The sequence below is a fragment of the Lissotriton vulgaris genome, chromosome 2_1, assembly GCF_964263255.1.
Source record: "Lissotriton vulgaris chromosome 2_1, aLisVul1.2, whole genome shotgun sequence".
In the NCBI taxonomy this organism is placed as follows: Eukaryota; Metazoa; Chordata; class Amphibia; order Caudata; family Salamandridae; genus Lissotriton; species Lissotriton vulgaris.
Genome location: NC_141687.1, coordinates 714,121,417 through 714,144,945, shown reverse-complemented (window position 1 = coordinate 714,144,945; position 23,529 = coordinate 714,121,417).

The window sequence follows — 23,529 nt, the reverse complement described above, 5'->3', positions numbered from 1 at the left end:
GATAGTGCCCCCCTTTAAACAAGGGGATGACATCCACAAATGGATTACTGCTTTGGAGAGGGCCTGCACTGTGCAAGGTGTTCCCCCAAGTCAGTGGGCAGCTATCTTGTGGCTCTCCTTTGAAGGTAAAGGAAGAGACAAGCTCCTCACCACAAGGGTAGAGGATGCTAATGATTACCAAGTCTTGAAAAATGCACTGGTTGATGGGTTTGGCCTAACCACTGAGCAGTACAGGGTGCTGTTCAGGGATACCCAGAAAACTCAGTCTCAAGATTGGGCTGACTTTGTAGATTGTGCCACTAAGGCTTTTGAGGGCTGGTTGCTGGGCAGTAAGGTTACTGATTATAAAGGATTGTACAATTTGATGATGAGAGAACAAATTTTAAACAATTGTCAGAACCAGTTGTTGCATCAGCATCTTGTTGACTCAGATCTGACCTCTCCCCAAGAATTGGGAAAGAAGGCAGACAGATGGGTTAGAACAAGAGCTAAACAGAACCAGGGCCAGAATCAAGGTGGTCAGAAGAAAGCAGACCAGAAGGGTAAAGATTCTAAGGGGGAACAAAATGACCAGAAGTCTTCGACAGGTCCCCAACAACCCAAAGAGGGTGGGGGTCAGGCTCCCCAAAAGAAGAAAGAAGGCCAATCTAAAAGGTGGTGCCAATACTGTAAAAGTAAAACTCACTGGTTTAGTGAGTGCACCAAGAAAGGAGGAGGGCAGACTCCTGCCACTGCAGCCCCTAAGGCACCTGTGCCCCCTAGTACAGCCAGCAGTGGTAGTGCACCTCCCAAGGGTTTAGTAGGGTTAACCCTGGGTTCTGAGGGGAGTGACAACTTAGTTGGCACCCTCACTCAGGCTGTCCTTGTCAGTACAGGGGATATGGATATGTCCCCTGACATCAGTCCCAATACTTTGGGCAAATACAGACAGACACCTTTCATTAATGGAAAAATGGCTCAGGCCTATAGGGACACTTGTGCCAGTGTCACAATGGTGACACCTAGCTTTGTGGACCCTGAACAGATCATGCCAGGTACAGAATTCCTGGTGACCAATGCAAGCAATGTCACTACCAATCACAGTATGGCAATTGTAGCTTTCTCCTGGGGAGGGGTAACTGGCCAAAAGAAGGTTGTAGTTAGTTCAGACCTCCCAGTGGATTGTTTGTTGGGCAATGATTTGGAGTCATCACAATGGTCAGAAGTGGAGCAGAGGACTCACCTGGAAATGTTAGGCTTGCCAGCACATGTGTTTGCTGTGACCAGGTCACAGGCCAGGAAATGCCCCACTGAACAGGTGCTGGATCCTGGAACAATGGACCAGACACCTTCCAAGAAAAAGAGCAGTAGGGTTAAGGCTGTGCCTTCCCCCTTGCCCCAGGTTGTGGATCAAGTCTCAGAGGAGGCTGACCTACAGGAATTGAGGGAAACTGAGCCTAGAGAGTTTGAACTTGATCAAGTTGAATTCTTGGGTTCAGGGGGACCCTCAAGGGAAGACCTGGGGAGGGACCAGTTAGACTGCCCTTCTCTTGAACCCCTCAGACAGCAGGCTGCTGCTGAGGCTGCTGGGAACGCCACAGGTACCCACAAGGTATACTGGGAAGATGGACTCCTGTACACTGAGTCAAGAGACCCCAAGCCTGGCATGACCAGGAGGCTGGTTGTACCCTTGTCTCAGAGAGGTTTCCTACTTACCTTGGCCCATGAGATTCCCTTAGCAGGTCACTTAGGCCAGACAAAGACTTGGGACAGGCTTGTCTCACACTTTCACTGGCCTCACATGAATGAGGATACCAAGGAGTTTTGTCGCTCCTGTGTCACTTGCTAAGCCAGTGGTAAGTCAGGTGGCACAACAAAGGCCCCCCTTATACCAATGCCTGTGGTGGGGGTGCCCTTTGAAAGAGTGGGGATTGACATTGTTGGTCCAATGGAACCCCAGACAGCATCAGGGCACAAGTTTATACTGGTGGTAGTGGATCATGCCACCAGGTATCCTGAAGCTATTCCACTTAGGACCACCACAGCACCTGTGGTGGCAAGGGCCCTAGTCTGAGTGTTCTCCAGAGTGGGCTTCCCTAAGGAGGTTGTCTCTGACAGAGGTGCAAACTTCATGTCAAGCTACTTAACTGCTATGTGGAAGGAGTGTGGTGTCAATTACAAATTCACTACACCCTATCATCCACAATGCAATGGGCTTGTTGAAAGGTTCAACAGGACCCTAAAAGGGATGATTCATGGACTACCTGAAAAGCTCAGGCGTAGATGGGATGTCCTGATTCCCTGCCTTCTGTTTGCTTACAGAGAGGTCCCACAAAAGGGGGTTGGCTACAGCCCTTTTGAACTTTTGTATGGGCATCCTGTGAGAGGCCCCCTGTGTTTGGTGAAGGAAGGATGGAAGGATGGGAGAGACCTCTCAAAAAGCCTGCAACCAACATAGTGGACTATGTACTTGGTCTCCGCTCCAGGATGGCTGAGTATATGGAGAAGGCATCTGAAAACCTTAAGGCCAGTCAAGAACTTCAAAAAGCTTGGCATGACCAAAAGGCTGTCCTGACTGTTTACCAGCCTGGACAGAAGGTGTGGGTGTTGGAGCCAGTGGCCCCAGCAGCACTCAAAGACAAATGGTCTGGGCCCCACACAATTCTTGAGCAAAAGGGAGAGGTCACCTACCTGGTGGACCTTGGAACTCCCAGGAGTCCCCACAGGGTACTCCATGTCAACAGGCTCAAAGCATATGTCGACAGGAAGGACATGAGCTTGCTCATGGCCATAGATGAGGGACAGGAGGAAGAGAGTGACCCTCTCCCAGACCTGCTCACTCAGAATCCTGATGATGGGTCAGTAGATGGTGTTGTCTTTTGTGGCAGCCTCTCTGAACATCAACAGAAAGACTGTAAACAGGTTCTTCAGTCTTTCAGACATATGTTCTCTCTGACACCCAGTCAGACCAATTGGTGCACCCATGAGGTTGACACTGGTGACAGCCTGCCAGTCAAGAGTAAAATCTACAGGCAGCCTGATCATGTTAGAGACTGCATAAAAACTGAAGTGCAGAAAATGTTGGAGTTGGGAGTCATTGAACCCTCAGACAGCCCTTGGGCTAGTCCAGTAGTTCTAGTGCCAAAGCCTCACACCCAAGATGGTAAGAGAGAGATGAGGTTTTGCGTAGACTACAGGGGTCTCAATGCAGTCACTAAGACTGATGCCCACCCAATACCAAGGGCAGATGAACTTATAGATAGATTGGCTTCTGCCAACTACTTAAGTACATTTGACTTAACAGCTGGGTATTGGCAAATCAGGTTAGCTGAGGATGCCAAGCCCAAGACAGCATTTTCAACCCCTGGTGGGCATTATCAATTTGTGGTAATGCCCTTTGGTCTGAAAAATGCACCTGCCACCTTCCAAAGGTTGGTGAATCAAGTCCTTACTGGGCTGGATGACTTCTGTGCAGCATATCTAGATGATATTGCTGTCTTTAGCTCCACCTGGGAGGATCACCTGGTCCACCTGAGGAAAGTGTTAGAGGCTCTACAAGCAGCAGGCCTCACTATCAAGGCCACCAAGTGCCAGATAGGGCAGACACAGGTTGTATACCTGGGCCACCTTGTAGGTGGAGGCCAGGTTCAGCCACTGGAGAGCAAAATACTATAGGGACTGGGCTCCTCCAACCACCCAGACTCAGGTTCGAGCTTTCTTGGGCCTGACTGGATACTACAGAAAGTTTGTCAGGAACTATGGTTCCATTGTGACACCATTAAATGAACTGACAAGTAAGAAAATGCCAAAAAAGGTTCAGTGGACAGCAGGCTGTCAAAAAGCATTCAATGACCTAAAGCAGGCCATGTGCACAGCACCTATCCTTAAGAGTCCAGACTACTCCAAACCATTCATTGTCCAAACAGATGCTTCTGAGTTGGGTGTGGGAGCTGTTCTTTCTCAACTGAATTTTGATGGTCAGGATCAGCCCATTGCTTTTATAAGCAGAAGGCTGACCCCCAGAGAGAAGAATTGGTCAGCTATTGAGAGGGAGGCCTTTGCTGTGGTTTGGGCCCTGAAGAAGCTGAGGCCATACTTGTTTGGCACTCACTTCAAGATTCAGACCGACCATAAGCCCCTCTTGTGGCTAAATCAGATGAAGGGTGAAAACCCCAAACTGCTTAGGTGGTCCATTTCCCTACAGGGGATGGACTTTACAGTGGAACATAGACCTGGTACTGATCATGGCAATGCCGATGGGCTCTCCAGATATTTCCACTTAGAACAAGAAGACTCACCTGGTCAAGGTTAGCTTATTGTCCCAAAGTTTGGGGGGGGGGGTCATGTAGGAGAGTAGGGTCTGCAATCCTATGATCACCCAGATTTTTTGCTTTTGTTTCACTGGTTTACGACTTTCTCTGGCTGTGGGCCTGCCAATCAGACCCACAGCCTGGCTGTTCTCTTTCTAAATTACCACATGTACCCTAGGTGCATTTACCAATTGGTACTGGGCCACCTTATCAGACCCTGTAACTCAGGGCATAGGTGTACCCAGGGCTGCCAGGGGCTGCAGCATGTATTATGCCACCCCTGGCTGGCCTCCTAAATTTGACACAACTGGCTGCATGACAGCTGGGGCAAAGTCGTGTAATCACCCTTTGCTGTAGGTGTAGTATACCTATACCTAACCCTAAAATGGACACACAGATTCCTATCAGTCACTCCTATGGCAGGCCTTGACAATCCTGAAGGCAGAGTGCTTGGAATCGTGTGAGATGGTGCTCTGGCATGAGCTGAGCCTGTCTGCAGCTTGCGGAATCAAGTCCTAATAGCTGTTCCATGATATCGCATACCATATACTCTTAAGTGCATTATAATCCTCGCGGTTAAATGCTATCTTTGGTATTGCTTTATCAAAACATGTCGAGTAAGGTGTCATACGAATTGGAATACTAACCCCTCGCCAATTCTGGCGACGGGGTTAGCATTCCACCCTTCTAGAGGGACACAACATGTATGTAACTGTGAACCCCGGTTAAAGTTAACTGAAGCCTCAGCTCCACAAAATGGATGCTGCCACCACAGACACGAGTCTGACCTCCTGCTGCTGGGAGTCCTTCCAGCGAGGGAGGCCTGGACAAAGGGTTCCCTGTCCGGGGCGGTGCTAGCACCGTCCCAGACATGGTTTTGTGTATCCTGGGTAGGCAGGGCTTTTCAGGAAGGTGACTGCTGAGTGGCACCCCGGTGCTCACTACGCATAGGCCAGTCAGAACCAGTTCCAGGGGCACACCAGCCCCTGGCCTGGGGAAGTCCGGCAGGGGAGAGTAGTGTAACCACCCCCCTCCTGGTCCCACCCATAGGCAGGACCTAGTCACCGGGTCAGCCCCCTTTTTTAGAATAAAGATAGGAGCGGGCCCCCTGTTCAAATTAGATCATCTTTGGAATCAAGATACCACTTTCTTCGAAAGGACTTCACGATTTCTTCTTCAAGATTCTCCCTTGTGGCTAAGGAGTAGTCACCCTGCATCAAGCGGGCACCATCCTAAAGAACACTGCGGTCTGCTGCAAGTCCTTCATCACGAATCCGACGACCCAGCTCGACGAGACCCGGCTTCCCTGGCACCTCTGACCTCTACTCACCTCTACAGCCAAGCTGAGAACCGTGAGTGCGACGAGACCTCGAGGGACCGACGATCGCCAAGACTGCACGACATCTTTACTGCAAGCCCACCGTGTCCTCCACTGGTGAGTGCTTTGGGGTCCGAGAAGCCCCGACCCTGCGCAGCTCCAGCACCCAAGGTCAGCCTCCCTGCATCTCCACGATCTGCGTGGGGCCCTTCTGCTGTTTGCTGTGCACCGCGTTGTTTGGCTACTAGCCGGCTGGCTTGTGGCCTTCTGAACGACGCCCGACGACATCACTACTGCTGGTCTGGTTGCTCCAGACTGGCCCTTGCTTCCTTCTTGAAGAGAGGCACCCCGGACCCTCCTGGTCCACTCCAGACGCCATTTTGAGTCCACCGCGTGGGCTTGAATTTGCCAAGGCTTTGTTGCCCAATCCTGGGTCCAGCGACGCCGACAGCTTCTATCTTCGTGGGACAGCTCGATCCTCCATCCTGGTCGCCGACAACGCCTCCTGGTCCGCGAGATCTTCGAGCTCAAGCGTCACCCACTCACCTTGTCGAGGTGGCTACCATCCGGTGCCCTCCTGGTGCCCACTGACTACTGGCTAGTAGTCTCGAACTTGGTCCCCTCTGCTTTCAGGTGTCATCTATCTTCGAGATCCAGGCTTGGATCCAACTGAACTTTCTTCACTGGTCACCGGCCAGCATCTTTTCTTCCGGCTCCTGGTCCGTCTACGAGGATTCCCGACGTCTTTTCAGACCTATGCAGCTGCAGCCCCTGGGCTAGGTAACTTCGGCATTTCGGTGCCCCAGCATAGCCTCACTATCCAAGGGTCAGAATCTACTTTCGTTTTCTCCCTACCAGGTCGGGTTCGCCCGAGAACACTAACTTTCCAATTTCTAGCTACCATAGACTTTTGTCCGCATCTCGCGTGAGAGTGCACACACTGCACCCGAGTCCCCTAGGCCTCCTAGAAGTAATCTAACGATTCCCTAGTCAAGTCCTAGCGATTCCAAAAGCTATTAGTACTGTACTTACCTGCTAGGAATTTCACATTCCACTTTCAGAGTATATGGTTTTCCGTGCCCCTCGGGCATTTGTGTATACTGTGCTAACTTAAGTATTTTTGTAAGAGTTTTGGTTTGTGCTTAGTACCCTGTCCTCATAAAGAGTACAGGGCTGTTGTGATCTTTAATAAATAACTGTTTATTTTCATAACACTTGTGTGGTGTCCTTTCACTTGGTGTTCAAGGGGTATATGTGTGGTAAACAGCTGGCTTAACACGCCCTCTCGAGTCTTTAGCCTTAGACTGCTCGTATCCATGCTACTAGGATAGCTGGTCTATAAGGTTGACTTACAACCAATCATCAATAAGGGTTGCTGGACTGATACATAGTGTTCACTAGAATAGTGACCACTGCATATCAGGCCACCTTCTCACAGACTTCATGCTGCTTTGAGAAAGGTATGGAGTGGATGATTTGTTCCTTGAAGAATTTAGTTTTTAGGTCGAGGACCGTAAGGCTGGGCTTGCGCAGACTTCGGTGAGAGATTTAATGTTTTAAGGTATGGGGGCTTGAACCCGCCTCTCTCCTCCATTGGCTGGCTTCCTAAACAGAGGCCAGCCATTGGAGGAGAGGGGCGTCACTCCAATCAAGCCCCGCCTCTTTCGGATTCGGGGGCGTGTTTTTTGCGTTCTTTCGCCCTGTGACGTCATCCGTCACTCAGAACACAAAAAACACGCCCCCGATTCCGAACATTTCGGACGTTTGCGGCTGCCATTTTATTTTCTTGCCTTCTGCCGTGCCGTTTTTTGTGCCTTCTGCCCCCTGCTTATTTGCAAAGGTTTATTGCACCTCAGGCACGGGCTCACAGCTGTTATTATTCACACAGCTCTGATGATGCACCTCAGGCACGGGCTCACAGCTGTTATTATTCACAGAGCTCTGATGATGCACCTCAGGCACGGGCTCACAGCTGTTATTATTCACACAGCTCTGATTATGCACCTCAGGCACGGGGCTTACACAGTTATTATTCACACAGCTCTGATGATACACCTCAGGCACGGGCTTACAGATGTTATTCACAGAGCTCTGATGATGCACCTCAGGCACGGGGCTGACGCAGTTATTATTCACACAGCTCTGATGATGCACCTCAGGCACGGGGCTGACGCAGTTATTATTCACATATCTCTGATGATTCACCTCAGACACGGGCTCACAGCTGTTATTATTCACACAGCTCTGATGATGTGGTATGGGCAGAGTGTTGAGGGCAGAGTGTTGAGGGCAGAGTGTTGAGGGCAGAGGGCTGAGGGCAGAGGGCAGAGTGTTGAGGGCAGAGTGTTGAGGGCAGAGGGCAGAGTGTTGAAGGCAGAGGGCAGAGTGTTGAGGGCAGAGTGTTGAGGGCAGAGTGTTGAGGGCAGAGGGCAGAGTGTTGAGGGCAGAGTGTTGAGGGCAGAGGGCAGAGCGTTGAGGGCAGAGGGCAGAGTGTTGAGGGCAGAGGGCAGAGAGTTGAGGGCAGAGGGCAGTGTGTTGAGGGCAGAGTGTTGAGGGCAGAGTGTTGAGGGCAGAGGGCAGAGTGTTGAGGGTAGAGGGCAGAGTGTTGAGGGCAGAGGGCAGAGTGTTGAGGGCAGAGGGAAGAGTGTTGAGGGCAGAGGGAACAGTGTTGATGGCAGAGGGAACAGTGTTGAGGGAAGAGTGCAGAGTGTTGAGGGTAGAGTCCAGAGTGTTGAGGGCAGAGTGTTGAGGGCAGAGTGTTGAGGGCAGAGTGCAGAGTGTTGAGGGCAGAGTGTTGAGGGCAGAGTGTTGAGGGCAGAGGGCAGAGTGTTGAGGGCAGAGTGTTGATGGCACAGTGTTGAGGGCAGAGTGTTGAGGGCAGAGTGTTGAGGGCAGAGTGCTGAGGGCAGAGTGTTGAGGGCAGAGGGCAGAGTGTTGAGGGCAGAGGGCAGAGTGTTGAGGGCAGAGTGTTGAGGGCAGAGTGCAGAGCGTTGAGGGCAGAGCATTGAGGGCAGAGGGCAGAGTGTTGAGGGCAGAGGGCAGAGCGTTGAGGGTAGAGGGCAATGTGTTGAGGGCAGAGTGTTGAGGGCAGAGTGCTGAGGGCAGAGTGCTGAGGGCAGAGGGTAGAGTGTTGAGGGCAGAGTGTTGAGGGCAGAGTGTTGAGGGCAGAGTGTTGAGGACAGAGTGTTGAGGGCAGAGTGCAGAGTGTTGAGGGCAGAGGGCAGAGTGTTGAGGGCAGAGTGTTGAGTGCAGAGTGTTGAGGGCAGGGCAGAGGGCAGAGTGTTGAGGGCAGAGTATTAAGGGCAGAGGACAGAGTGTTGAGGGCAGAGTGTGGAGGGCAGAGTGTTGAGGGCAGAGGGCAGAGTGTTGAGGGCAGAGTGTTGAGGGCAGAGGGCAGAGTGTTGAGGGCAGAATGTTGAGGGCAGGGTGTTGAGGGCAGAGGGCAGAGTGTTGAGGGCAGAGTGTTGAGGGCAGAGGGCAAAGTGTTGAGGGCAGAGGGCAGAGTGTTGAGTGCAGTGTTGAGGTGAGGGCCGGGGGGAGAGTGTTGAGAGCAGAGTGTTGAGGGCAGAGTGTTGAGGGCAGAGGGTAGAGTGTTGAGGGCAGAGTGTTGAGGGCAGAGGGCAGAGTGTTGAGGGGAGAGTGTTGAGGGCAGAGGGCAGAGTGTTGAGGGCAGAGTGCAGAGTGTTGAGGGCAGAGCGTTGAGGGCAGAGGGCAGAGTGTTGAGGGCAGAGTGTTGAGGGTAGAGTGTTGAGGGCAGAGGGTAGAGTGTTGAGGGCAGAGTGTTGAGGGCAGAGGGCAGAGTGTTGAGGGGATAGTGTTGAGGGCAGAGGGCAGAGTGTTGAGGGCAGAGGGCAGAGTGTTGAGGGCAGAGTGTTGAGGGCAGAGGGCAGAGTGTTGAGGGCAGAGTGTTGAGGGTAGAGGGCAGAGTGTTGAGGGCAGAGGGCAGAGTGTTGAGGGCAGAGGGCAGAGTGTTGAGGGCAGATTGCTGAGGGCAGAGTGTTGGGGGCAGAGTGTTGAGGGCAGAGTGTTGAGGGCAGAGGGCAGAGTGTTGAAGGCAGAGTGTTGAGGGCAGAGTGCTGAGGGCAGGATGTTGAGGGCAGAGGGCAGAGTGTTGAGGGCAGAGGGAAGAGTGCTGAGGGCAGAGTGTTGAGGGCAGAGTGCTGAGGGCAGAGTGCTGAGCAGAGTGTTGAGGGCAGAGTGCAGAGTGTTGAGGGCAGAGTGCAGAGTGTTGAGGGCAGAAGGCAGAGTGTTGAGGGCAGAGGGCAGAGTGTTGAGGGCAGAGGGCAGAGTGTTGAGGGCAGAGGGCAGAGTGTTGAGGGCAGAGTGTTGAGGACAGAGTGTTGAGGGCAGAGTGCAGAGTGTTGAGGGCAGAGTGCAGAGTGTTGAGGGCAGAGGGCAGAGTGTTGAGGGCAGAGTGTTGAGTGCAGAGTGTTGAGGGCAGGGCAGAGGGCAGAGTGTTGAGGGCAGAGTATTAAGGGCAGAGGGCAGAGTGTTGAGGGCAGAGTGTGGAGGGCAGAGTGTTGAGGGCAGAGGGCAGAGTGTTGAGGGCAGAGTGTTGAGGGCAGAGGGCAGAGTGTTGAGGGCAGAATGTTGAGGGCAGGGTGTTGAGGGCAGAGGGCAGAGTGTTGAGGGCAGAGTGTTGAGGGCAGAGGGCAAAGTGTTGAGGGCAGAGGGCAGAGTGTTGAGTGCAGTGTTGAGGTGAGGGCCGGGGGGAGAGTGTTGAGAGCAGAGTGTTGAGGGCAGAGTGTTGAGGGCAGAGTGTTGAGGGCAGAGGGTAGAGTGTTGAGGGCAGAGTGTTGAGGGCAGAGGGCAGAGTGTTGAGGGGAGAGTGTTGAGGGCAGAGGGCAGAGTGTTGAGGGCAGAGGGCAGAGTGTTGAGGGCAGAGTGTTGAGGGCAGAGGGCAGAGTGTTGAGGGCAGAGTGTTGAGGGTAGAGTGTTGAGGGCAGAGGGTAGAGTGTTGAGGGCAGAGTGTTGAGGGCAGAGGGCAGAGTGTTGAGGGGATAGTGTTGAGGGCAGAGGGCAGAGTGTTGAGGGCAGAGGGCAGAGTGTTGAGGGCAGAGTGTTGAGGGCAGAGGGCAGAGTGTTGAGGGCAGAGTGTTGAGGGTAGAGGGCAGAGTGTTGAGGGCAGAGGGCAGAGTGTTGAGGGCAGAGGGCAGAGTGTTGAGGGCAGATTGCTGAGGGCAGAGTGTTGGGGGCAGAGTGTTGAGGGCAGAGTGTTGAGGGCAGAGGGCAGAGTGTTGAAGGCAGAGTGTTGAGGGCAGAGTGTTGAGGGCAGGATGTTGAGGGCAGAGGGCAGAGTGTTGAGGGCAGAGGGCAGAGTGCTGAGGGCAGAGTGTTGAGGGCAGAGTGCTGAGGGCAGAGTGCTGAGCAGAGTGTTGAGGGCAGAGTGCAGAGTGTTGAGGGCAGAAGGCAGAGTGTTGAGGGCAGAGGGCAGAGTGTTGAGGGCAGAGGGCAGAGTGTTGAGGGCAGAGGGCAGAGTGTTGAGGGCAGAGTGTTGAGGGCAGAGGGTTGCGGGCAGAGTGTTGAGGGCAGAGTGTTGAGGACAGAGGGTTGAGGGCAGAGGGCAGAGTGTTGAGGGCGGTAAGTGCGTCGGTTTGTGAACATATATATTTTGAATATTTTACAGTATCTGGTTTCCACTAAATTTGTCAGGGCCAAAGTGCAGGATTAAACAAATCTGTACATTTCCATTCAGGTGATCGTTTGCTAATGCCTGGTACTCATTTTAGGTTTCACCTGTATAGCACTTGCACTGTGCTTGAGAAAACGATTGTGTTTAATATAAACCTACAAGGGACTTACATCCTGCCTCACTCTCTCACTATAAAATACTCACTCTTTCACTTTTTACTACTCGCTCTCTAATACTCTTTACTAATAACTCTCTCTTACTCACTATCAACTACTCACTCTACTATTTACTCTGTGTGTGGGTGCTAATGCAATAGGTCTCGCATATGCAAACGATTAAGCTATTGGCAATGTAAATGACAATGCCATTTATTTATGATTTAAAATAAAAAAAATAAGGAGCAATGCCAATAGCTCTACCTTTAATAATGCCGAGACCATTGCATTGTAAATGCTTGTTAGTTATCAGGTGGGAGAGGCAAACGATGTTGGACTTTATCACTGTGCGAACAGGACAGCTCCTGGGGAGGGAAGGATCAGGGGTGCATAGAGGAGGGTGGGTTACATGGTCAGTGCATGCAAGAAGGGGGTCACAAGATAAAGAAGGCTTTCAGGAGTGGTAGGGCAGGGTTGGTGAATAGAAATATTCTGAATTATTTTCGCCGCACTCTGGCAAGGAGCGCAACAACTCGATTTCAGTGATCATGGCTAGAGCTCCCTTCAGCACGAACCAAAGTCTCTTCCTTGTCTAGACAAACCTTTCTTTATACACACATTATTGTGCCAAGGGAACCATAAGGTTGTGATTACACTGATTCAACAGGGGAATTCCACTGAAGCACCCCCTAGAGCTTCTATTACACTGTATTACAAGCAAGTTCAGAAAGACAATTGTAATTGTAGACACACACTAATATACTATATAAAGTACAGGCTCCTCCTTCTTGTTGAGAAACCTGGATAGGTCAACATTGACTCCTGATGCTGATCTGTGGTCACTGAAACTAGAAGGTTTGCTTGAGCCTGACTCACCTGGATTAGCTGAAGTTGCCAACCTGTGCGCGGGCACCTCTGCTATTGCATCACCCTGCTGTTTGCATGTACATCATTCCTTCATGCTGGTTTAATAACTCTATGTACGGGATTAATTTCCCCATTCCATAGTTTTTTGCAAAGGCAACAGGAAGAACGGATCTTTTTTTTTTTATATCTTTTTTTTCTTTTTTTTATTGAAGGATGCGGTGCAGTAAAAGAACATAGGAGTTAATTTAGCATAAACACAGCAATAAAACGATTGACGCAGGAATATGGTTACATAGAAATAACACTCAAATATAAATACGTAAAAGCACAATTCATGATGTGGGGATAAAATACATTTTGTCTACAAATAAATATGTCAAACAATGCAGATCAGGTTCAAATTCTGTCATCCCTCCACTTCGTAACAGGGGCCCAAAAACATCTGCCCATCTCCCGTTTTTTAGCCCCTTTAAATTCATATAAACAAGACTCTGTATTGTGTATACCTAAAAATCTCGAGAGCCACATCTGGCAAGTGGGGGCTGTGACATCCTTCCATCCAGCAGAGATCAGAATTCTTAACATAGCGACCGACATAAAAACCAGGGCTGCCTCATCCTCTGTCAGGTCCAATTTAGAATCTGTGCCCATTAACATCAGTGTTGGGGATAGATCAATTCTGTGACCTAGCAGCATAATCGCATTCGTAACTGGGCTCAGCCGAACGCAGGTAGCAAACATATGTACTAAGTCTGCTTGACCCGTATTGCATCTAGGGCAGCAATCATCATTCCTAACACCCCACGCAAATAGTTTGGCTGGCGTGTTGTACAGATTAAAACAGTTTTAAAGTGCTGAGCCCGTAAATTAGAGGCCCAATAGAGCTTTTTATTAAGACATAGTGCAAGATCCAGATCAACTTCCGGATTTCCCAATTTAATTGCCCAGTCACTTTCTACCTTCCCTACATCATCCTGAATCCTTGAGACCAAAAGATTATATATCACTTTAATCTTCCTGCACCCTCTAGCCAGGGCCTCAACCACAGGAAATTCGACCAGAGGCTTCAATTTTGGTCTAAGGGCCATTAAAGTACGGGAGATTTGGCCATAGATGAGCCACTGATTAGCAGGGTCGCCATACCTCCTTTGCATATCCTCAAACCCAATTATCTTATCCCCTTCCATTAGATCTCCAATGGTCTTTACCCCCAATCCCTTCCAAGCCTGTAGGTTGCTATCCGCTCTTAACTGAGGAAAAAGACTTGAATTTTCCAAGTGGAGATAGGGATTAATTGTAGGGGCATTAAAAAAATTTAGAATAGCTTTCCATACCTGCCAAGCCCCATATAAAGTCTTAAATCGAGCCTTCTTATAAAACCTGTGTTCCACTTCGGTCAGCAACAGGCCGGTTGCTTTCCCCCACAACAGCATCTTAAAAATTGGGGGGGCCCTGAGTGTCTGGGTTTGCGATTTCGTCCATAGAACCAGTATCAAATTGGAAAAAGATAGACATTTGAATCAAGAGGCAAGACCAATGATACAATCTAAGATTTGGAAGTGCCATCCTGCCCCTTTCCCTCGGTAATGACATAAGGCTCGTAGAGCGTCTAACCTTGCCATACTGCCGTATAAACCTAATAAAGACAGATTCAAGATGTTTCATAGTTTTTTCCTCAATAAAAAGGGGTATGGCTCTAAAGAAATACAACACTCTGGGGAACATTAACATCTTAAGAGCATTGACCCTTCCTACCAGAGAAAGATGCATCACATCCAACCTTTTTAATTCAGCCTCTATAGACTTAATTTAGGGGGGGTAGTTCTCTTCCACTATTCTTATCCGACTTTTCACCCATAACTGTAACTCTTGCAACTGGGTCCAAATACATAGCCTTGATGGCTCTGATGACTTTCTGTCCAAAACCCCTCCCCGCCAGTATACCCCAGAGAAAGCTCCAACCAACTCGGTCAAAGGCTTTCTCTGCGTCGAGCAGGATGATGGCCATCCCCCCGTGGCTTCCTGGGCGTCAAACAGAGTTATAGCTCTGCATATATGATCTGTACTGCCACTCCCAGGAACAAACCCATGCTGCCACAGGGAGACGAGACCACCAATGATCCTGCCCAACCTCTTTGCCCAGATCTTTGAATAGAGTTTAGCATCGGCATTGATTAGGGATATTGGCCGGTACGAGCCTGGTTTTTCCGCTGGTTTCCCCTTCTTATGAAAGATTATAATGTTGGTTTCCTTCCACGAATCTGGAACCATCCCTGAGTACACAATCCCATTAAATAAATCAACCAACAAAGGCACAATCTCCCGTTCCATAGCTTTGTATACCTCCAGGGGGATCCTGTCAGGGCCAGAGGCTTTCCCAGACGGTAGCTCCCGTAATGCAGATTGAACCTCGGTATACGAAATATCTTTATCTAGGTTCGCTCTTTTTGCATCATCCAATCTAGGACCCCTATCAAAACACCCCTCGACTTGAATACTGTCCGAGTCCCCCTCTTTATACAGTTTTTTATAGAAGTTTTAAAACACCATCAAAACATCCTTAACATCCGTATATGTATTCCCATCCTCCTCTATGCAGGTGATCCTATTCTTAGATTTTTCCTGTCTTAGCCGAAGGGCAAGAACTCTACTAGCTTGCTCCCCTGTTTTATACCTCTTAGCCCTTGAGGCTTGAAAATCCCTGATCGCCTTCTGTGTAACCTCTTTCTGCAGTGCCGCTTTAACCGCCAGCAATACACTCTGGCTATCCTCACCATCTCTACCTGCGGCTACATCCCTAATATGTTGTTCTTCCGCGATGACAAGCTTACCCATTAATTTCTCTACCTCCCCCCTATCCTCTCTTATAAGCCTAGCAGACTAGCTGATCGTCTCTCCCCTCACAGCGGCTTTAAAAGCCTCCCACACTCCGTTCCGGGTCGTACTATACCTATTTGCCGCAAAAAAATCTCCTACCCAATTATTCATATGATCTAAAAACCTGCTATCAGCCAGTAGTTTTCTTTCAAACGTCCAGCTAGCTTTTGACCTTTCCTGCCTTCCCAGATCGTATTTTATCACCAGAGGGTTGTGGTCTGAAATTACCCTTGGGAGTTTAAAGATCTCAACTTTTTCAATTTCTGACTCAGAAATAAAAAAATAATGACATTTTGAATACTTTTGGGCCGGATTTGAGAAGTACGTATACCCCGCATTCAGGGGCTCCTTAACTCACCATACATCTTGCAACCCATGCGAGCTGAACAGCGCCTGGACTGCCTTAAAAACTCTAGGTTTCCTCCCCTGGTATGATATTTCATTACCCCATTCAGATGATATGTTTAAATCACCAGTAAATACTATGGGGGTAGGCCAGTTGGCAAGCTCCACTTCTAGAAAATCAAAAATTTCAGGGTCATCACCATTAGAACCGTATACGCCACATATAGTGAAGCCGAGCTCCATTTCAGCTATCGCTCATCTTCCATTAATGTCGGTTTTCACTCTCCTAGCCTTCCCTAAAGTAGTCCTTCCCAAGATAGCAACCCCCCTAATATTTGACGTTTGTGTCGTACAGGCCAGCAACTCAAAACCATTAATGAAAAGCAAATTTCTCTTTGACCATGGGAGATGGGTCTCCTGGAGACAGAGAAAATCTATTCTACTATGTTTCACCACATAAGCTAACCTCTGCCTTTTCCTCCAGTTGTTCAATCCCCCCACATTCATTGTGCAGATATTAATATTCGCCATTCGATTGAGTGAAACAACCTAAAACAAAAACCTGCTCAAATATTTTTATCCTTGTTAACGCTTTTTGTCCGTGACCGATAAAGCACCATTTCCTTCTTTTTTCAGTTTTCACCCCCCACCCCGCCCCCCTCCCTCTCCCTCTCCCACCCCAAAAATCCCACACTCGCAACCTCCCTCCCCCAACCCCCCTTCAACCCCACACCCTCCCTACTCTGTGAGGCGCTCAGACCTAGTCTGTGCGTGTGATGGAGCACGGTGTGTGTGGTGAGGGCTAGCTTAAATCAAACCACCCAACAACCTAGAAAATCTTGGAGCCCAACAGATCCCAAATCACCCAAACAGCCAAACATGATAGTCAAACAATATAATCTGAGATCAGCCCGCCATCATTGGTCCAGTCCAGTCCAGCAATATTCATCCTAGCTTCCTATAGAATCCAGATATTCCTTCGCTTTAATCTCAGAGGAGAAGAAGAATGTCTTCCCGTCATTGATAATTTTCAACTGCGCCGGATTTATTAGATATACCTGGAGTTTTTTGTCCTGTAAGGGCTTAATCAAACATCTTAACCGCCAACGTCTCTCCACCATTGCGTGGCAGAAATCCGGCCGCAAGAAAAATGAATTTCCATCGCAATCCCTTTTGGCATTGGGTTTTGCTAAGTCCAAGATAGATTGTCGCAGAATGAAATTGCCTAGAAAAATCAAAATCACCCTAGGTTTGTCCCCTTCCTTCTTATACCTGCGGGCTTTAAAAGGAGTGCAGTGAACTCTCTGCAGCTCTGAGGCCCAATTCCAGCTGGCGAGCTCAGTGAATGCTTTTTCAAAAAGCTTAATAGTAAATGCCCTAATGTCGGTCCCCTCTGCTCCCTCCGGAATTCCAAGGACCCTCAAGTTGTTCCGGCGGAGCCTGTTCTCCAACTCCTCTAGCTTCCATTGTATGTCAACTATCTGGGAGCATTGTGCGTCCACCTTGGCTACTGCCTCCCCCACCTCCGCCTCGGTAGAGACAATCCTGTCCTCCAGGTTTGAGACTCTGTCCCCGGTGTTTACGCAGGCCTTGGACAACTTCCTAACGACACCCCTCATTTTGCGCATCGCTGCCTCCGATTTACGATTTTCTTGACGTGTCTCCTCCCTATGGGAGATAATTTCCTGATGAATTGTTTCCAATAAAGTCCTTTGTGCCATCTCCATATCCGGGCTACCAAGTAGGGGCGTCGAGATGGACTGATCCCATTGCAATTCACATTGAAGGTCACCCTGACCTTTTGCCACAGCGACTGATGCTTTCAATGCAGTAGCCGGCTTTTCCAGCTCCAATTCACTCTCTGAGTCCCCGAAGGAGCTACAGTCTCCCTCCTCCTCATCCCCCGGACCACTGCACAAAATCAGAGGCTGAAAAGAAGGCTTCGCTCTGTGCCCCTTCCCCAGCACCGCCGGTCTCTCCACCCTGTTCCAAAGGAGCTGGCTGCTCACTTCCACCTGCCTGTAATTATATCTGAGGATCAATAAAGGACCCATTAATCACCAGTGAAAATTCTGCAGAGTCTCCAGAAGCAGTTCCCTCCGTTGGCAGTTCCACCTTGCCCTGCGCAGTGCCCGCCATCAAGGGGGTCCCAGATGCTGGGGGTGCTGGGGATATAGCTCCATCGCCATCTTTATTTACCTGGGGTAGTTGCTGTGTCTTATTTTCAGTTACACTTTCTTCTAATATCCCAGATGCACCACCTGCTGCTGTACTAGGCGCTGCCTCCACTACTTTCTCCTTACCTGTTTTATTGAACATGTCAGCGATCGAGGTGGTTGCCTGTCTGGTCCGGACTGCCGGCTGCTGCTTTACTTTCATATTCTCCCGCATCGGTGAAGGCTCTCCTGTAGTTTTACTTGGGCCCCCACTGATCCTTTCTTCCTGGCAACAGGAAGAAAGAATCAGTGGGGGCCCAAGTGGGTGGGTCATTTAGGAAAGGCAGAAAAGTTAAGAGATGACTTGTATTCCTATTTTGGTTACGTTTAGTCTGTAATGTGCTGAAATAAAGTGATGCATGTAAGTTGTATTGCACAGGCCTATCTCATAAAAGAGACTTTTACCCTCTCTAGACGTCTGTCACTTATTGCACCATTCTGCCCAATTCCATTTGTCAGGTCTACCTGTGGCATTCAGTCACAACACACCTTTGTTGGTATATGGTTTAGTTGGGTACAGCAGTGTTGCAGGAAAGGAAATCTGAAGTACGATCAATAAATGCTTAAGCATCTAGATTGTTACACATTCTTTCTTAGCCCTGGCTCTCTCCTCTTCCAGCCGTGAGGGTTACCTGCCACCCAGTGGTGGGACTGGAAACTGCCTATTGAGGTCCTGATTATTTGACAGCAACCTTCATTCCTCCTAGTTTTTCTTGTTCTTGAGATGAAAAGGGTTTACATAGACCTGAATAGATACCGTCCTTTCATCACTCTTTACTTTTATACTTGGTTTCTTTAATTAATTATATTTAAGTAGATGTGCTCCAAATACCACTGGCCTACGTGGTTCTCGTTGAGGAAATGTATGACAGCTCAGATTTGGTGTCCAAGTAGGCTTTTGTTTTAAACATTAGGCTATTTGCTGATTTGCTGTCTTTTTTAAACATTATCCAAACACGTTGAAATGTTTATTTCAGACTTATATCTGTTGGTTTTTCTCTTTTGCCCAGAAGAAGCAATTCAACTGAAGCATTATTAATATTCGTTATTTGATCCAATGAATTTTATCATCAGCTTGATTTCATGAGTTTTTCTTCAAACCATTTTCTTAAATATTGATCTTCACAGGGTCACTCTACATCTATTCATCCAATGTAGTAATAGAGATCTTACCATATCAGTATATTATATCCAATAGTCAAGTGTACAGGCTTTCATCGGAGTCTGTATGGCTTGTGATTAATTCAACAATATCTTTCATCCACAAACATTTTCCATTATTCACGGCATGAGAAAAACACTGTTTGTTTGATATACCTTTTGATGCATACTAACACTCAAACAAGGTTCTCATAAAGTAGCTCACCCACTCTGTCACTTTGCATCTACAATAACAATACAAATAAAGGCATATATAAGAAAACTTCAAATATCCTCTCTGCATATGCAACTGTCGTTAGGCTATCTTGCGTGAATACTTACCTAGGTATGAGAGTGCCAATTTGCTGATTAAACAGTGTCGAATGATAGTATTTTGCATCTCGATTCTATTGTGTTCAAAAGCCTTACATTCTCTGTGATTTTTCTGGTGTTTTGCCACGCTTTGACCCGGAAGTTGTAAGCATGTCCCTTTTACATTTCGAGGTCACGTTCTTGGAATCGTTCTTTTCTGTATTCGTTTGTAGCTTATAGTAACTTTGGAACCACGGAATTCAATACATCGAACTTTTGTCATACATTTCTCTACCTTCTTATTTAATTTTCTTTTCCTATTGTCAGTTTTGCATTTGTTTATAGTACAGGCCCAGACTCCTTTAATTGGTTCATTTTGTGATATTACATCATTATGGTCATCAAACAGAGCTCATCATCATTTCATGGTAATTTATTTCCTTTAGTTTTAAAGCCTCTAATTCATTGATATAAAAAGGTTCTCACTGCCCCCATAAACAATTTCTTTCACCGTCTCTGGTCATTGGGGGATATCTTCAAAGACCTGTAGATTCTTAGTGCGATTGTGTCTTTAAAATGTTTTGCTAAAGGGGACTTCAAATCCTATCTCCTTATGTTTGATTTGTGTTCATTCTCTCTCACCGAGCTTGTCATGTTGTCTGTCCCTTGTAAAGTAAGCAACACAAGCATTGCATGCTGTAAATCACAAAACTACTTTCACAATGGTGATAGCCTCTGAGTTTTATTTTTCTTCCAGTTTACGGGAGCATTATTACATCTCCCTTGATGATGTGTTAAAGTTTGAGCATAAAGGACAAGAGACAGTGCCATTCTGTTTATCTCCTAATCTTAATTGTTTATTGAGTGGTACTTTTTTTACTGGTAAATGTTCTCTAAGCGTCTTGATTTATAAACAAGCAATACTCGTTTGGAGAATTTGCTTTTTAAATTGTGATCCATATCAATGAGTTCCCAATGCTTATTTACAATTGGCCCAATCTTTGTTGATATTGTTGCTGCTTGGATATTGTCTAAACCCTTTTTATATTACCATCCTTCTTCAAGAACGACAGGTCATGTTCTTCCTGGTGAACCAGGTGAACGGTCAGACTCCTCTTGCCTGACCTCACTTTCACATAGCGATTCGGAATGTGAGGTCTGAGGTAGATCATAGCTTTTAGGTCTATTGATGATTGACAATTCCTTTCAGTTGGATGAATGTTGAGATTCTATCAGTGACTGCTGACCCTCTATTGACATGTCATCCAGGGTAGCACCCCAACCTAGAGAACTGGCAACCATCATTATGATCTTTGGAGGCAGGGGAAGGCCTTTTATAAGATTAACATGCTCACGCCATTAATGAAGAAATGCCTCAATCTGCAGTGATGCTGGGATCAGAGCTTTTGTGATCTTGAGATGTCCAGTTCAAAAAGTTCTGAATGTCTTCAACAAGGAATGAAAGTGAAATGGAGCTCATTGTACAGTGAAAACACGCGAAGCCATGTACCCTTTCACTCTAAGCCACATTCTTGCCATTGCTAGATGGAGTCTACTAGTGAGGTTAACAACTGTTGCTTCTTCACTGCTTCGGCCTCTGGATGGAAGACAAGTCTATATCCATTTTGTAACGTGCGCAGAGGTGTCATCTGACATTTGGAAATGTTGGGGAGAAATCCATGTTTCTTTAGACATGTGTAAACAGGTTCCAGATCTTCCAGAGTTTTGATCTCTTGTGGGAGCATGAATATGCCATTCATTCATAGAGGAGAAAAATCACCACTCCTAAAGTTGAAGTTGAACCATGAGGTGACCATCTCCCTTTGTGAAGTCCCTAGGTGCAGTTAAGAGCCTGAACGGAAGTACCTGGAAGTGGTAGTGATTCTTTAGGACACAAAATCTCAGATATTATTGAGGTTTAGCTGCATTTGGACTGGTGGAATAGATGTCAATCAAGTCTATTGTCACCTTAAAAGCCCCCACCTGAATCAATGGGATAGTTTCCATCTTGAAATGGATCACCTTTAGCCAATCATTGGCACTCCTTAAAGCTATCTCCATATATTATCCTCTGATACCTTGGGAACAAGGAAGGCAAGAGTATACTTCCTTCCCTCTCTCTGTCTGAGCCACAGTGATTACTGCTATCTTTGTCTGGAGCTCAGTTTTTAGGTCTTGCCTGGGCAGCATTTGCGCTGTCTCTTCGAGACATGCTGTATTCAGGATATAGGCATTAAGCACCACCCATGTTCTGCCCATCTTTACAATTTGCTCCTCTTCCTGTCCTTTGTAAATGATGGCTTTTGATTTATCAATAGTGTTCTTACTCTGTAGCTTTCATTAGCAGTTCAGGGGAACTATTTACTTAATTAGTGTCTTGCTGAAGTAGGCACAGCATGCTGTTTGTCTGCTTCTTTTATATCCAGCCAGACGCAGCACTGCTTCTTTGAAACAACGCTTTAGCGTGGCGTCCACCACCCCTTTTTTTCTTATTTGCGGCTCGCCGCACAACTTTTTCTTCTCGATTTGTTTACTTTTTTTTAAGCAGTAACAATGGTGGCCGTGCGGGTATGCGCAGCTTGCCAAACTAATTTTGAGTAACTCTTAACCGCTTAATGGATGTCATGCTATAGCTTTTAAATATGCTATGTCCCCCACTGCTGCAGAGGCTCCACGCTTCATGGCTAATGTAGAGGGCACTGTGTTAATGAAAACAATCTACAGACGCTTCCTTCATGTGCCATTGTTACCTTCCCCCATCAATGCCCTTCATATGGCTTTTTTTTTATTTTTACCAGACACAGTGCCCGCTTCATGGTGTTTGGAATTTTTTGTTTGTGTGTGTTTTTTTTCATATAGGGGCAGCCCTCAAATTCCGATAATCTATCTCCTGCCTCTGCAGCACACACAGCGCTACCTCTCCTCGGGTTGCAGTCAGTGGTCCTACAGCTCCCCAAGACCCGACTTTGCCACCTTCAGGCTTGTAGCCAAGTCATGTACAAGAGGGAGGAGGAAGAGGAAGGATCAGGGGGGGGGCTCCTCCGGCTAAGGCGAAGGAGCATTGGTCTCAGAGCAGTGAAAAAAGGAAAAATGAAATGATAATAACATCTTTATGATCATTTTTTTTTTTGTAGCTGCGTGACTGGGGTAGGGAAGGACGGGGCAGATGTCATGGGGGAGGAGGAGTGGCACTCTCCAAGTGCGCATGACGGTTTGGTCGGCCATTTTGGGCAGGCCAAACAGTCATGAGCACTTTGTATGTCCCCACCAGGCTGTGATGCAAATATAACCTGAGCCCTCCATATGGCATGCAGATTTTTTACTCTCAGATGCAGCCGCCCACAAAATAATGACTGTGGTATAACTCAATTTGAGTTCTGCTACTGGGGACTTTATTACATAATGCTTTCTAATTGACACTCTTAGTTTAATAAGACAGAACATTTCACCAGAACATTGACATTTTTCTGAACACAAATGGGTTCTGCTTTACCGGGTTTATCCATTTTACCTGAAGTAGATAAACACGCTAAAACTGAACTAATTTTTGTTCAGAAAAAATATTGTGCACTGGGTGGAATATTAAGGCGTCTAACTGTTAAATGGTCAATGTGCGTAATCCTTATTTACAATTTTCTGTTTCAGATGCTGCAGAGACTATCAAGCCTTATAAATATTTGTGACACGTTTATTTTAACATCTCCCCCCGCAGTTTCCTGTTCTGTTTTCAGCAGGCAACCTTATATGGAGATCTGTAATTTTGACATGAACGGCTTCCCATACAACCTGCATTTAGATAATTGTTTATTTCTACTTTCTCCCTGGGTTTGTCAACTAGTAGTTCAGATGTTTTATTTGTATCTATTTTTTTGCATTAGGTTTGCTTTAGACGCTGCTCTGTTATGTCTATAAACTAAAATACCTGACCTGCCTTGCAAACTGAGTTGCTTAAAAGCATTCCACTCACATTAGTCTTTAGTATGTAATGATGGCATGATGCAGTTCCTCTGGTTTCAGAGTGTCTTCAATAAATTCAAATAGAACAGCGGACCTTCTTTTGTTTCTATACGTTTTATTTCATTTAATCTTATTAAAAGTAAAATAATTGTTCACCTTGAAACGTCATCTGGTTAGTCATATCAAAACCAGTAATATGCTTGTTAGAATATGACTGCCAATTATTATGGATGATTTAGTAAAATTTAGTGAATTAGTAAAAAACCGAAATTGGATTCACAAAAAATTAATTGGCAAAACCAATGCAACTGAATTTGCAAAAAAATGTAAAAACTCACAATGGTCAAAACTGGTAATTTAATTTGTATGGTTTTAAAAAAACGCTATGCATGCATTGCAATCACTTTTGAATGGGTATTTT